Source organism: Cuculus canorus, chromosome 18, assembly GCF_017976375.1.
Source record: "Cuculus canorus isolate bCucCan1 chromosome 18, bCucCan1.pri, whole genome shotgun sequence".
In the NCBI taxonomy this organism is placed as follows: domain Eukaryota; kingdom Metazoa; phylum Chordata; class Aves; order Cuculiformes; family Cuculidae; genus Cuculus; species Cuculus canorus.
In genome coordinates, this window is record NC_071418.1 from 5,686,311 (window position 1) to 5,698,875 (window position 12,565).

Genomic DNA, 12,565 nt, shown 5'->3' on the forward strand with positions numbered 1-12,565 from the left:
AAGTAACTCCAAAGAATCCAGTGTTGTTACTCCCCTTGTGTGGACACCTGGTTCTCCATTGCTGAGTAAAAGGAAGTTTCCTGCTTGCCTTTGTTGGCAGTAGGGTCAGGTCTGTTTCAGACACTGCAGAACCAGGTCCTAAGACTGGTCCTTTAGGATACAGAGAAGAAGACGTGATAATGCTACCAACACTGAAGTCACTATTCCTAGTAATTTCAGCTCAGTCAGACCACAGAGATCAGCAAACCATGAGACACAACTTCCTGTGGTTTGATGCTATAATCGTGTAGTGAAACATGACTGTGTTAGTCTTTTTTGTTTTTCCTCTTATTTAACTCACTTTCTTAACTAAGGTTTTAAAGTCCATGAGCTCCAGGTTATTTCTACCCACCAAAGGGGGCTTCCTTGGCATGGGTTGCTCTTGGCGCATAAAGATGGATGATTGCAGCAGTGCAATTCCTTTTGGTGCTTCCAGGGTTAGCATCCAGATGAAAAGCTGTTTGATACACTTCACAGTGTCTCTGTCCAAAGCACAGTAGGGAGAGATAATGGGTTTTTTTACTCTCCCACCCCAGAAATCAATAGCTTTTCTGCCTGTACTTCTGCAGGGGTGCTGGATGGTGTGTTTTGCTCTTTGCTCTGACTTGGCAGTCAAGGGAAAACTGCACAGAAGCTTAGAGCTGAGTAGAATAGCAGCAAAGCAGGCTTCGAATAAATGCACTCAAACCCATGGGTTTAGAAATGGCAAAAAATATAAGCCAGATAATGCCATGAGTGTATCAGTTCTTAGATGCTGTTTTCTGTATCATAGGTATTTCATATCATTGGCAAAGTGCTATGGTTTGCAGGGCTCATGCTAGCCACAAGTCTGCTCATCCAGTCTCTTCTCAACCAGGCTTTTTTTTTGGCAAACACAAATCAGAAGCAGGCTTGGATCTGCGTGCTGCCCCCATAGCTCCTTCCCCCTGGCTGTTTTTTCCCAGGATCCCTGCAGTATCCTCTACTGCACATCTGTATGACACTTGCACTCATCAGCCTAATAAACAGCTTGGTGAAAAACTCCTGCCAAGGGAAGAGCAACCTCAGTGTCGAAGAGGTGACCACAGTGGTCATTCCCAGTAATCTGCTGCCTGCAGTGCCCTGAGGGCTCTTTCGCTTCCAGAGACTGCTACAAACATATGCTTTGCCTGTGCTCCACAGCAGCCCAGTGGGAGCCAACATTGCTGCACAAGAACGGGACTGTTCCTGAGCTGATAAACCCTTTAAAGTGATAAGGTAGCTTAATTCAGGGAAATTGTCACAATAACATCCTAAACTGCTGTTGTGTAAATACCATCAAATCCAGACAGGATAATTCTGCCTCATCAGCCATCTGTCTGCATGAATGATTACTCCCATCTCCCTGAGCTTAACAACTGAACTGGGTGAAATTTTATAAACTGAGTTTTCAACAAAATGTTTGCCCAGAATGGCCTAAATATTTTATAAAAATTAAAAAAAAAAAAAGGTGGTTTTAGTGGTGGCTATTACTGTTGGGAAGTCCATCTTGTTGTTTCTGAGCTGAATTTTCCTTAGCTTTCATAATTGGGATAGTTTAGAGGTCAGTCTTTATGATCTGTGAGTAATCACAGTTACTGGGATTTACAGGAGAAAAGAATACTTTTTCCTTCCCCTATCTCTTACTGCTCCTCCCACTCCTCCAGGATCACAGTAGCTACTTCTTTGACAAAATAAACCCCAATAAACCCACCTAAACACTATTTTTTTGCAAATCCCCATTCTTAGCATAAGCGCTGCTCAGCTGGAAGCCTAACAAACCCTTTGAACTGGTAATTTGCGCCCATTCTTTTAAAGCCTTTTCCCATTTTAAATATTAGTATAAAAAGGGGATTTGAGGAATCGCTATCGCCAAGGCAAACATTTGACGCACTGTAATATTAGACTTATATAGTATAAAGCTTAGGCACATGAATCCGAGCGGCTGCTGCTGTTCTGCGAATGAGGGCTTATGTCTCCAATAAGGACAAAAGTGATGGAAAAATCTGTTTCTCTATGTGTGCATGTGCACGCTGCTCTTAAATAGTAGGATGATTGCACCATGTTGGTATGGCAACAAACTGTAAAAAGAAAATCCTCCTATTCCAGGCTTTGAAGGATATTGGCTAATTTCTGTCTTTCATCATGAAAACAGTAACGCTGACACATTTTTTCTTTGCCACACGCGTTTATATTTGGATGTTGTCATGGAAGCTAACTGGGCTGAAATGTCACTTTGGTTCTGATTCTGAAAGGATACAGTGTGGTACCAGATTTCAGACCCACACCTTCTAAACAAGGGTTTAACTTTATGGACTAGAGTGTATAAAGCGAAATCCTCATGTGTTTCTAGGACTCGGCTCCTGGATCCTGCAAGCAGAGATGGATGTAAAAACTCACATAGTAATAAACAAGTAGATTTGTATGCAGATAGTTTAATGAAAGCTACTTTTCAACATCTCTCCTTCTGTTTTCTCTCTGTAATGTTTCCTCATACCTGGGGACAGGGGGTAGTCTCCCCTTAGCATTCAAGAATCTTTCCTATCCAGTTCTATATTTCATGTAATCTATTTAGAAACTTATCTTTAACGTCTTTATTCCTTTGATAAGTTTGCTTGAAATTAGTGATTAAAAACTTTAGAGCTCAAAGGAAATGGAGAAGTCCTTACAATGCTTGCATATAAGCCTTGTTTCTTTAGGCATCCAGCTAAAACATTTAACCTGTTCAAGGTGAAAAGCAACGTGCTGGTCTGATTCTCTGTATTTGGCATCTACACTTGCAAATCTAACACTGTAGCTTTGTTTCTGCTGGAAAGAAAAACAAACTGAAAACAATAGGAGAAACCACAGAGCCTTGCCTGGAGTTCAAGGGTTTGTGCAGAGACAGGACTGGGTCTGCTGTGGGGAATTAAGTAATTTCCCATGCACCAGTTATAAAAGGGGCAGCCTCAGTACTGGGTCTGGGATTGTGTGTGAGCTGGGAGCAGTCTGCTTGCTTTCTTTGGGAGGAAAGCAGTGCGCTTGGTTTAGTGTCTTCTTGTCACTACTGTCCTCTTTGCAATGTGTTCAGTCCCACTAGGACAAACTATGCCCGACAGGAAAATATAGGTACTTAAACTCTTAAATGAGTTCACTCGGTGGTTTCCAGGCTCCCTAGACTCTACTTGTACATGAAGTTGTACTCTTAATTCAATCCTAGCGGTGGAGAATGAAGATGGGGAAGGTCTAAACAGGTTTGTTTCTGAAGGCAGTATTTGGGGAAAAAAACCCACCCAGGTAGCCAGGAGCATCCAGGAGCTGAAAATGCTGTTTTACAGAGGAATGTAGTTGGTTTTCGAGAAAGGGAGAAGTTATAAAAGAAAAATCTCAGTTTAGTGAGTGATACTAAAAAGTGCTGCTTGACTGCTGCCAGGTTCTTCTCGGCAGCAGAGCAGCAAAGGCACAGATTTTCCTGGGAATTGAAAAGGAAAGGAACAAAAAAAGAGGGTCATTAGTTTGTGTGAGGTGTTGTCGCAAAAAAGCCCGATGGAGCCACCGTTCACCTGCTTCCCCACCCTGCCTGTTCCCGGTCTATCTGCTTTGTATTTCACACTGTCCATCTCCTTAGCAGGACACTGCTGCTGCAAGCACGGAGGGGCCAAATGAAACCTAGATTCACAAGTACATCACTGTTTTTCCTTTGCTCGTGGCATAAATCAAAAAGAGAAAAAAAAATCTGTTAGCATAGAGCTCAGGTTTGTTTATTTTTTTGCCAGCTGCAACATGCTACCCTCTTAGGGGATCACGTAAAACCAGTCATGGTTTAGGTTGGAGTGACATGTCAAATCCAAACTGTAGGTCTGGCCCCTCTCAATGAATTACAACTTTGTCAGGAACCTATTATATATATACATATACACATACGTATATGTATTTTTCTAAATTAAGGTAGGTTTTTTATCAAATCAAATACCTGCACACTAAATTATATTTCTGGTGCCAGCCTGGCTCTCCCTCTCTCTCCCCCGCTTCGTTTCCCTCAGCTGTACGATACAGGGGGTTTTGTTCCGAGGAGGGAGTGAATGGTGAGGTCCCATGCGGCTGAGGAAATGCTGTTTGACCTTGCCACGTGTTTTGTTTTTGGATATTTACCACAACATGTCCCAGCGCTGTTGCCTTAATGATAAAAATATTTCAGAGTCAAAGAGTGGAGGCTTGAGGTGGTGGGTGAGAGGAAGGAAGGTGAATCAGTAATAGAGTACAGCCATCAAAGATGTTTACTCATCTGTTTTCTGAAACAAGTTTGTTTTGTTTATTAATAGGGCTTGAAATGCCAAGGGGAAAGTTTAAGGTGAAGGAGAAATGCCACGTGTTCCTCTGACATGGAGTCTCCTTTTTTACTTGCTAAAATTAGTTGGGTGCTGGCTTTTCCCATTTTACCCACCTCTTCCTTCTGAGGAATAGATTCTATTGTTGTTTTGATGAGGCCAGAAAGCTCAGCAAATGAAAGTAGTAAAAGGTCCCTGGAGGCTTGCTTAATCCTTGCTTCTGTAGTCAGATACTTCGAAATAGCACACACAATAATTTAAAAAAATTAATAAAGAGAGGAAAATTAAGAAAAGAGGAATCATTGTTACAAACTGACAACCATGACCTTCTGTGCACAACTCTGCATCCAGCTAGAAGATACTTCTGCTGTAATTATAGCCTTACACGCAGGACAACTCTAGGCAGATCAGATGGATATACGGCATCCATGTGCCTAATAGTTTGATCATGTAATGTACCCTCATGAGGGGGAAAAAATCTGTACCTGGTTAACGATGCATCCAGCTACATGTTGGCATGAAATCCTTCCTTTGTGTGCTTCTGAGGAGCATTATGATTTTTTTTTTTATGGAATTGAATCTGGAGCACACTTGGGGATGGAGGAAAGTTTTCCTCAAGGGGACCTCCACAAACCGTGACCATTTCTGTTCAGAGAACATAATGAAAACCTCTTGCTAATCCTATATCATGCATGTCTGGCCATTGAGCTCATGTGCAAGCTGAAAGAGGCTTGTGCTTGTAGGATCAATTGCAAATTTAATACAGGGTGATAGAATACGTTAGTGTCTGAGCATACCAGCGCTGCATTAACTCCAGTTGATGTTCAGGCTGCCCTATGCTCATGCAATTATTTGTTATGCAAGATGAGGGTGAAGGAATGCCTTGGAGGAAAGACTGCTTTTCATAGACAATTCCTGGAAATGCCTGTGCTGATGGACACTTGAAGGTAAAAAATAGAGAGAACCTCAGAGCAGAGCTGGGAGAAGGATCTGACATTCTCTTTTTTTTTCCTTCTAGCTCAGGAGAGTACATTTGGATTTTCGTTATTAAAAAGCTGCAAAGGAAATATATAGCACTTCTTGATATTTTATGTGGCAATGAAATGAGCTGAAGTTAAGATAAAAGGAAAGTAGAGTTATGAGATGAGGACAGGAGGGAGAACTAACAGAAAAGATTGGATGTGTTAAGATACTCTGCGCATAGCTGGAGGGGGGATTCAGTTTCAAAGAGGAAAATCTGCAATGTGATGGAGGTATCAGGGGTATAGGAGTCTATTTCTGATGGTTTAGACACTTTCACTCAGCAATTAACCTCCTATTCTTGCTCCAGCTGTATACTATGACCAACCCCAGCCCTTCTGAGCATTTACCTTGGGACCCTAAAACCCAGGCTAAGTTGCTCTAGTTCAGGCTTTTCTCATCTGAATATGAGCTGGTGAGGTCAGAGCCAAGTGCAAGTTCAGACTGAGATTTAGTATGTCCAGGAATATTAAGACGACTAAATCTAAGAGGATCATGATGTTCCTGTAGGTCTTGTCTGATTATTACTTCATCAAATTCAAGAAACAGAAACAACATCTTTAATGTTCAAGGTCTCATACAATTTCCCTGGTAGGTACATGTCCTTCAGGACGGGGTCCCCTCCCAGCTCCACTGTTGCCTTGCTATAATCACAGTTCTGATTGGGTCAGAACTCAATCATTCTGGGAAATGGCTTAGAGAGAAAAAAAACATTAAATGTATGTAGTCATTGAATTGCATTATGGCCCTTATTATATAAAGGTACAGGAGACCATAAAGGTGGACTGCCTCTACTTTTTTATGCAGATGTTATGTAAATTTATGTACCTGATTATGCCAATCTTGTGAACCCCCTCAGGTTTCTGAACAATTTCCAAACTGTCCCTCTTACTCAGTGTGGAATATTTTGTTGTTTTGTTCTGGTTTTGGTGTTAAACCTCCATCAGACATCAGCCCATTGTGCAAATGTGTGTGCTCTCTTGCTTTCCTGCAAGCCATGGCCTGAATCTGGCACCAGGTTTTCTGGCTGGTTGAAGAAAAGTGTGTTTCTGAGGTGAAAAATTTGCCTTTTAAATTTCTGTATAGCTCCTACCAAGATTATAATTCATACCCAGGGCTGAATACCAAATGACCCTGTTACTCATTTCATTCTGAAAGGCGAAGAGTGAAGCAAGGGAAAATCCTGGCCTAAATCCAATGCTGTTAGACCCCAAAATCAATGGCATTTATATGAAGGTTGGATTTGGCCTCCTCCATCTTTCGTTTAAAGCTATAAGATTAACAGAATATAAATATTGCACGATGCCCCAGAGCTGCACTAGCAAATCTGCTCAAAGACCCATCTTTCCTTATTGAACAAGGCAAATATTGTAAAATGAAGTCTCCGTAACAAAGCCCCTGTCTCCTGGAAAAACTGTTAGCAACTGTTCTTAATATTGTGTGTTACAAGGTACTTGTGAAGACAAGAACTTGGAGGGTAAGCTCTCCAAGCGTGAAAAAGAAGCTCCTCCTTGGCAATAACAGAACAACCCACAGTGGCTATTTACATGATACATCATTAGTAAAAGTTTTCATCAAACTTAGTCCTTCTGGTTCCATGCTGACAGACTTATGTATTATCCCAAGAATTTTCCAGAAGGAAGAAAGAAATATGAACCTTATTGTAAAGGAGATGAACTCACTGGAAAATGTACTGAAGGTTTTTCAAGGGTTTTGCAGTCGAACAAGATTTACTTTGACGTCTACTGTGAATTATGGCTATTTCCACTCTGTTCAATGTGGTGGACAGTATTGTGGAAACAACTTGCAGTTTTTAATCGTGAAATAATAATCTTTATATGTGACACCAAGAATGCTACGTGTCCGTGCCAGATCAGAGGCTAATGGTGATTCTTGTTGAAATGCTAAGCAATAGGATATGTCCTTGCAAAACCCTGTCCCACCATCAGTGCTTTTCCATGCCTGGAGCATTGACTAGTGACGTTCTAAATGTTTGCACGTCTGATGCCTATTGTTCACTCACACATGAATCCCAAGGAGGTGCAAAATAGTGACCAAGCATATGTTTAACTGCCATTTTGGAATTATTACTCTCTGGCATTGAAATTTTGAGATTAAACATATGGGTTTCAGCTGTGTCTCCAGGGATTCAAAGTTATAGTCCTGCAGAATACATATTGTGTGTAACACACAGTTGTTATTTCTACATTAGCACTGCCAGTGCTGGAGTTGGCTGTTAGCATGTCATTCTCCTGACACATCATTAATAAACAGGTAATTTCATACCTGATTTCCACAGAGTGTCATGCTGAAAACCACCTGGGTTTCAGTTTTCATCAACATTTAAAATAAATAAAAAAAAAAGAAGACGCAGACTGAAAAGTGGTGGCTATGTTTTAACTGATCTGATTGAATAATGGATCATAGAATCACTAGGTTGGAAAAGACCTCTTGGATCATGGAGTCCAACTATTCCTATCAATGACTAAACCATGTCCCTGAGTGCCTTGCCTACCCATCTTTTCAATACCTCCAGGAATGGTGACTCCACCCCCTCCCTGGGCAGCCTCTGCCAGTGCCCAAGGACCCTTTCTGTGAAAAATTTATTTCTGATGTCCAGCCTGAACATTCCCTGGTGGAGCTTGAGGCCATTCCTCCTTGCCCTGTCACTTGGGAGAAGAGCCCATCTCCGTCCTCTCCACAACCACCTTTTAGGTAGTTGTAGAGAGCAATAAGGTCTCCCCTCAGCCTTCTCTTCTCCAGGCTAAACAACCCCAGCTCTCTCAGCCGCTCCTCGTAAGGCTTGTTCTCCAGCCCCTCACCAGCTTTGGGTTTCAACAAGCATATATGCTGGAAGGAGAAAAAGTATGACTGGAACCTACGAGGCTCCATGTACCCAGTTGTTGTGAGGATATCTCACCACATTGGTTTCACAGCTAGAAACCTTTTACTAAACAGGAATCTTGCCCAAATCTTTGTTGCTTCAACTGTAGGCACGTGGATCCTTTATTACGTCTTATCCCGTAGACACAGAGAGCAATTTATACCTTTTTGTAGTAGTATTTAATATATTTGAAGACTTAATGTATATTCCTTCTATTTTTTTTTTCTTACTTTGGCTGAATAACTCCAGTTCCTTCCACTTCCTTGTGCAGCATTTCACAAAAACCCTAATCCTGATTAATTTTGCAATTGATCCTTTTCCAGACGTTGTTACAGGAGTCGACGTTTGCCAGCAGGTGTCACCATAAGAGAACAATAATATCGAGCTCAGGAACGCAACTGCATCTTGCAGGAAATGCAACTTCTGTCTCTGCAGTTCTTTCTATTTTGCATATGATCGAGACATTTTTATTCCATCATGACTTGATTCTTAGAAAATAAATATGTCCGGATGGCAAGAGAACCCCAACCAAAGGAAAACATGCCAAGTTTGGAAAAGGAGCTTAGCAAAATTATCAGGGACTTTACAAAGTGGTTACTGGCTGGTGGTAGCAGGGAACTGGGATAAGATCCTGAACGGTGGAGGCACCTGGGTCGTGGTGTCCCAGAAGTGTGGACCTTCTGAGGGTCCGGCATGCTGAGAGCATAGGCAGCTGTTCTCCACAGCCAGTCTCCTGCACTGAAATCTGTCTTTATAAGTATTTTCACCTGGGATTAGAAGCCAATAGCCTCTTCACATACAAGCATTTGCATGAAAGCTAAGGGGAACGTGCAGGTTCATGTTGTGACCTCTAACTGCAATTTCTTGTGCGGCTGTCCATTACGTAAATGAGTATCTCATCGTTTTCTTTCTATTCCTCCCTTGTTCCTCCTTGGCTCACTGAAGGGTTTCTGACTCAAAATTCTCCCTGCCTCCCAAACTAGTGCCCATTCACATGCCACATTCTGATTGTCAGGAGACAAGAGGCTTCAACAAGAACTGTTTTTCTCCCAAGGGTTCATCATGATTTTCTATTGTGGGGATAGTGCAGTAGGAGACACTTGTAACTTTGCAGGGATTTTTAAGCGTGGTTCTGGCTGAGTTGGTCATTTTTGTGCAAGAACATGTTACTGCAGTACAACCTGCATCGTATGAATTGGAACGTTATATGGAAAGGGTTAGAGAAAATGTTTTCTGATTTTCCTTTTCTTGATTAAACCAGCCACTACTGCATAAATACTGGAAATGGAACCTGCTGCAAACTGAAGGATTAATATGTAGCTCTTTATCTAAATACACTCTGTTCCCCCCAAGTCCCCTCCCCAAAATAAAATAGTGTTGTTTGAAATTTGCAGGGAAGTTTAAAGCCTAAAGCATTGGGTGAGATGTAAATTTCTTAAAATATTTATCCATCCATAAGTGGCTACATATTTGACATTATTATAGGGTTTCTCAGTGTTCCATTTTATTAAAAAATATTTATTTGGTTTCTAAGATTACTGCTTCTCTGACCACAGAAAATTCAATTACCGAAAACTGCAGCTATCAAATTGGTTGAAAATAAATAGCCTTTTATCCAAACCTGGCATGGGCTGGTTTACTTTTAATACATAGCCATAAAAAAAGAAGCTCTTTCCACAGAGAGCTGGTTGGTTACAGAGCAAGAAGCCAAGGAATACTTTGCATCATCAGGTTTTATTTAAAATAAGGTAGGGAGAAGGTAGAAAATAAGTCATTATGAGACTAATTAGCTGTTCATTTTTCTCCTTTTGTTTTAACAGAAGTGTTCTCAAGGCATTTCTTTCATTACGATAAATAAGTCTTGTCTTCTTGTTCACGTGGGTGAATAGATATGCAGGGAACAATCCCAAATGCTTTCTTAAAGAACCAGATGTCTCTTATGAGTCAGGTTTTGAAACACGCTTTGTGTTTTACAGAAGGCAAATAATAGAAAATAGTGCTGCAAGAACTGTTAGAGGTCACCCAGTCAACAGGTTTATTCATTGTTTTTATCTTTAATTACATAGATTCTATCACATCTCAAGACAGTGTGTTGCAGAGGTTTACTAATGAAATACGTACCTGGATGCAGATAAAGACTTTAACATCCTTTGTGATATACAGGGACTGTGGGTACACCAACGTCTGGCTCATACCTTCAGCCACAATAATCTCTCTTCTAACAATGCTTTTGCAAAGGGGAAACAAAACAGCAGGGAACAAATTTTAAGAGAACGACCATCATTTCCAGCTTGTTCTAAATGGTCTGGGATAAGACTTCCCCTCTGATAATTTGTTTAATAGCTACATTGCTTTTTCAGTCTGTTGTCTTGCCTGCAAAGTCCCTTCTACACCATGTCTGAAGACACCATGTCTTTCAGCTAAGGTCCAAAAGGCATCAAAGGCTGGAATGTGAAACATCTCTGCCCTGTCGTATGCCAGGAGTTCATCGTTAACAGGTTCTGTTAGCGGACTGGGTGACTGAGAGCCCCTGCCTTCGACGGATCAAGGATGCTTGTTGAGAGATGGCCCTGCAATGACTTGATAGGGAACAATGTGCTCTGGGCAGAGACAGTTCTCAGGACGCACCAAAGAGCTGTCTTTCTCAGCACCAGGATGAAAAGCTGTGAGATCAAAGCTCAGATGCAAGCAAAAGGAGATAATACAAAGGGAGATAATGCAATGGGCACATGGTCTTTCAAAAATTGCTGCTTTTAAAGGGACACTGTCTTTTTGCCTGTAGAATGAATGTCCATTGCTTAAAGGGTAACCTTCAAGGGGAGTTAAAGGGTTGAGGAGATTTTTCTAAGAGAAACAGAAACATGTCAGTATTCAAAATCTCAGGTTTTATTGCCTTGGAAAGACATCTAAATTCCCTAGAAGATCTGTGGGAAAATTTGTCAGCTGCTGAGATGGGTAAAAATATTCCTGTATCTCCCACTGGGTACTCTGAGAGAATCACAGTTATAACCATTTCCTCAAAAACTTTGTAGTTCCTCTTTACTGAGGTTTCATACTTTGAAAACGCACGGGAGGAGGATTACATGTGGATCTCAGCTACAGCACAAGGGTCAAGATGGCAAACTCTTTCGTACTTATCCCCTTTAGGTGGCACAGTTCATTTCCCCATCCCTCAGTTGCTAAATAGAGATATTGCAACAGGTTACATTGCAAAGTTCAGTAAAATTAAATGGTGCCTGGAGAAGGGCTTTAAGATTTTGTGAAGAAAGGACTCGCTTAGGTTTGAAGATAGCTGGCTGGTTTTATGTCTACCTGGTTTTGCAGGTCTGTACATACACTTCCCACTGTACGCAAAAGCCCCTTATTTTTTCAAGCCAGTTGGTGAGTGTATTATGTGACATCAAGTCATCCGAAGAGATTGCTTCAGCCGAAATGTCAGGAGAGAAAACAGGCTGAGGACCTACACCCTAATCTCTTTTCTGAAGTAATTTCCCAACTGCATCAGGAGGCAAAGTCTCCCTGAGCTTAATAACTGCTTATGCCAGAAGAAAATATACTCTAGCATTTATGCTAGTCAGTTTACCAGGAGACCTTTCTTGGCTTTCCTGGAAGTGAATCAACTTCTGTGTTCTCCTGCAGAGTCTGCTATCTACGATGCTGTTGAAATGTACTTTATGGATAACATGTAGTCTAGGTAGCTTAGGTATCCTACACTCAAAGCCAATTGCCCAATAGCTTTGCCATCTGTTGTCAGCCCATAAAATCTGTAGTTACCTTCTTTTCTTTTCCTTTGTTTTTTTTTTTTCCTTTCCCCTTCTTCCTTTTTCTACCCTTCTTAAAGTGATGGCAGAAGGGAAGCTAATGAATTTGAAATTACAGGAGCTGCTCCGCTGTCATCTTTGGCAAATGAAAATAAGAGCGTGTTGCAATTTTAAGTTGGACTCTATGACTGCAAATAGTGATGTCCCCACTGACTCTGAGCTTTAGCTGCTTCACTCTCACTGTTGGCTTCCGTCTCATGAAAAATTGTAAAATACAGTAGACCCTGCTGTCATAAGGTAACTTATCACTTGCAGCAAAAAAACTCCCTGGAAGTATGTTTTTCTAAAAGCCTTGTGTGTTTATGTGTATGTTGAATGTCTGCTTCTAGATAATATTGCTTTGCTCATTTTAAAAACCCTACTTTGAATAAAGAGCTTCTTTAGAAGCTTTTTAAATGCGAGTTAGTACTTAATGTTGCCTTGGTAGCAGATATCCTTCAAGTTGCAGTATTCATTGGGATGCATACAAACAACACATTGACTCTGGCCCCGCTTTA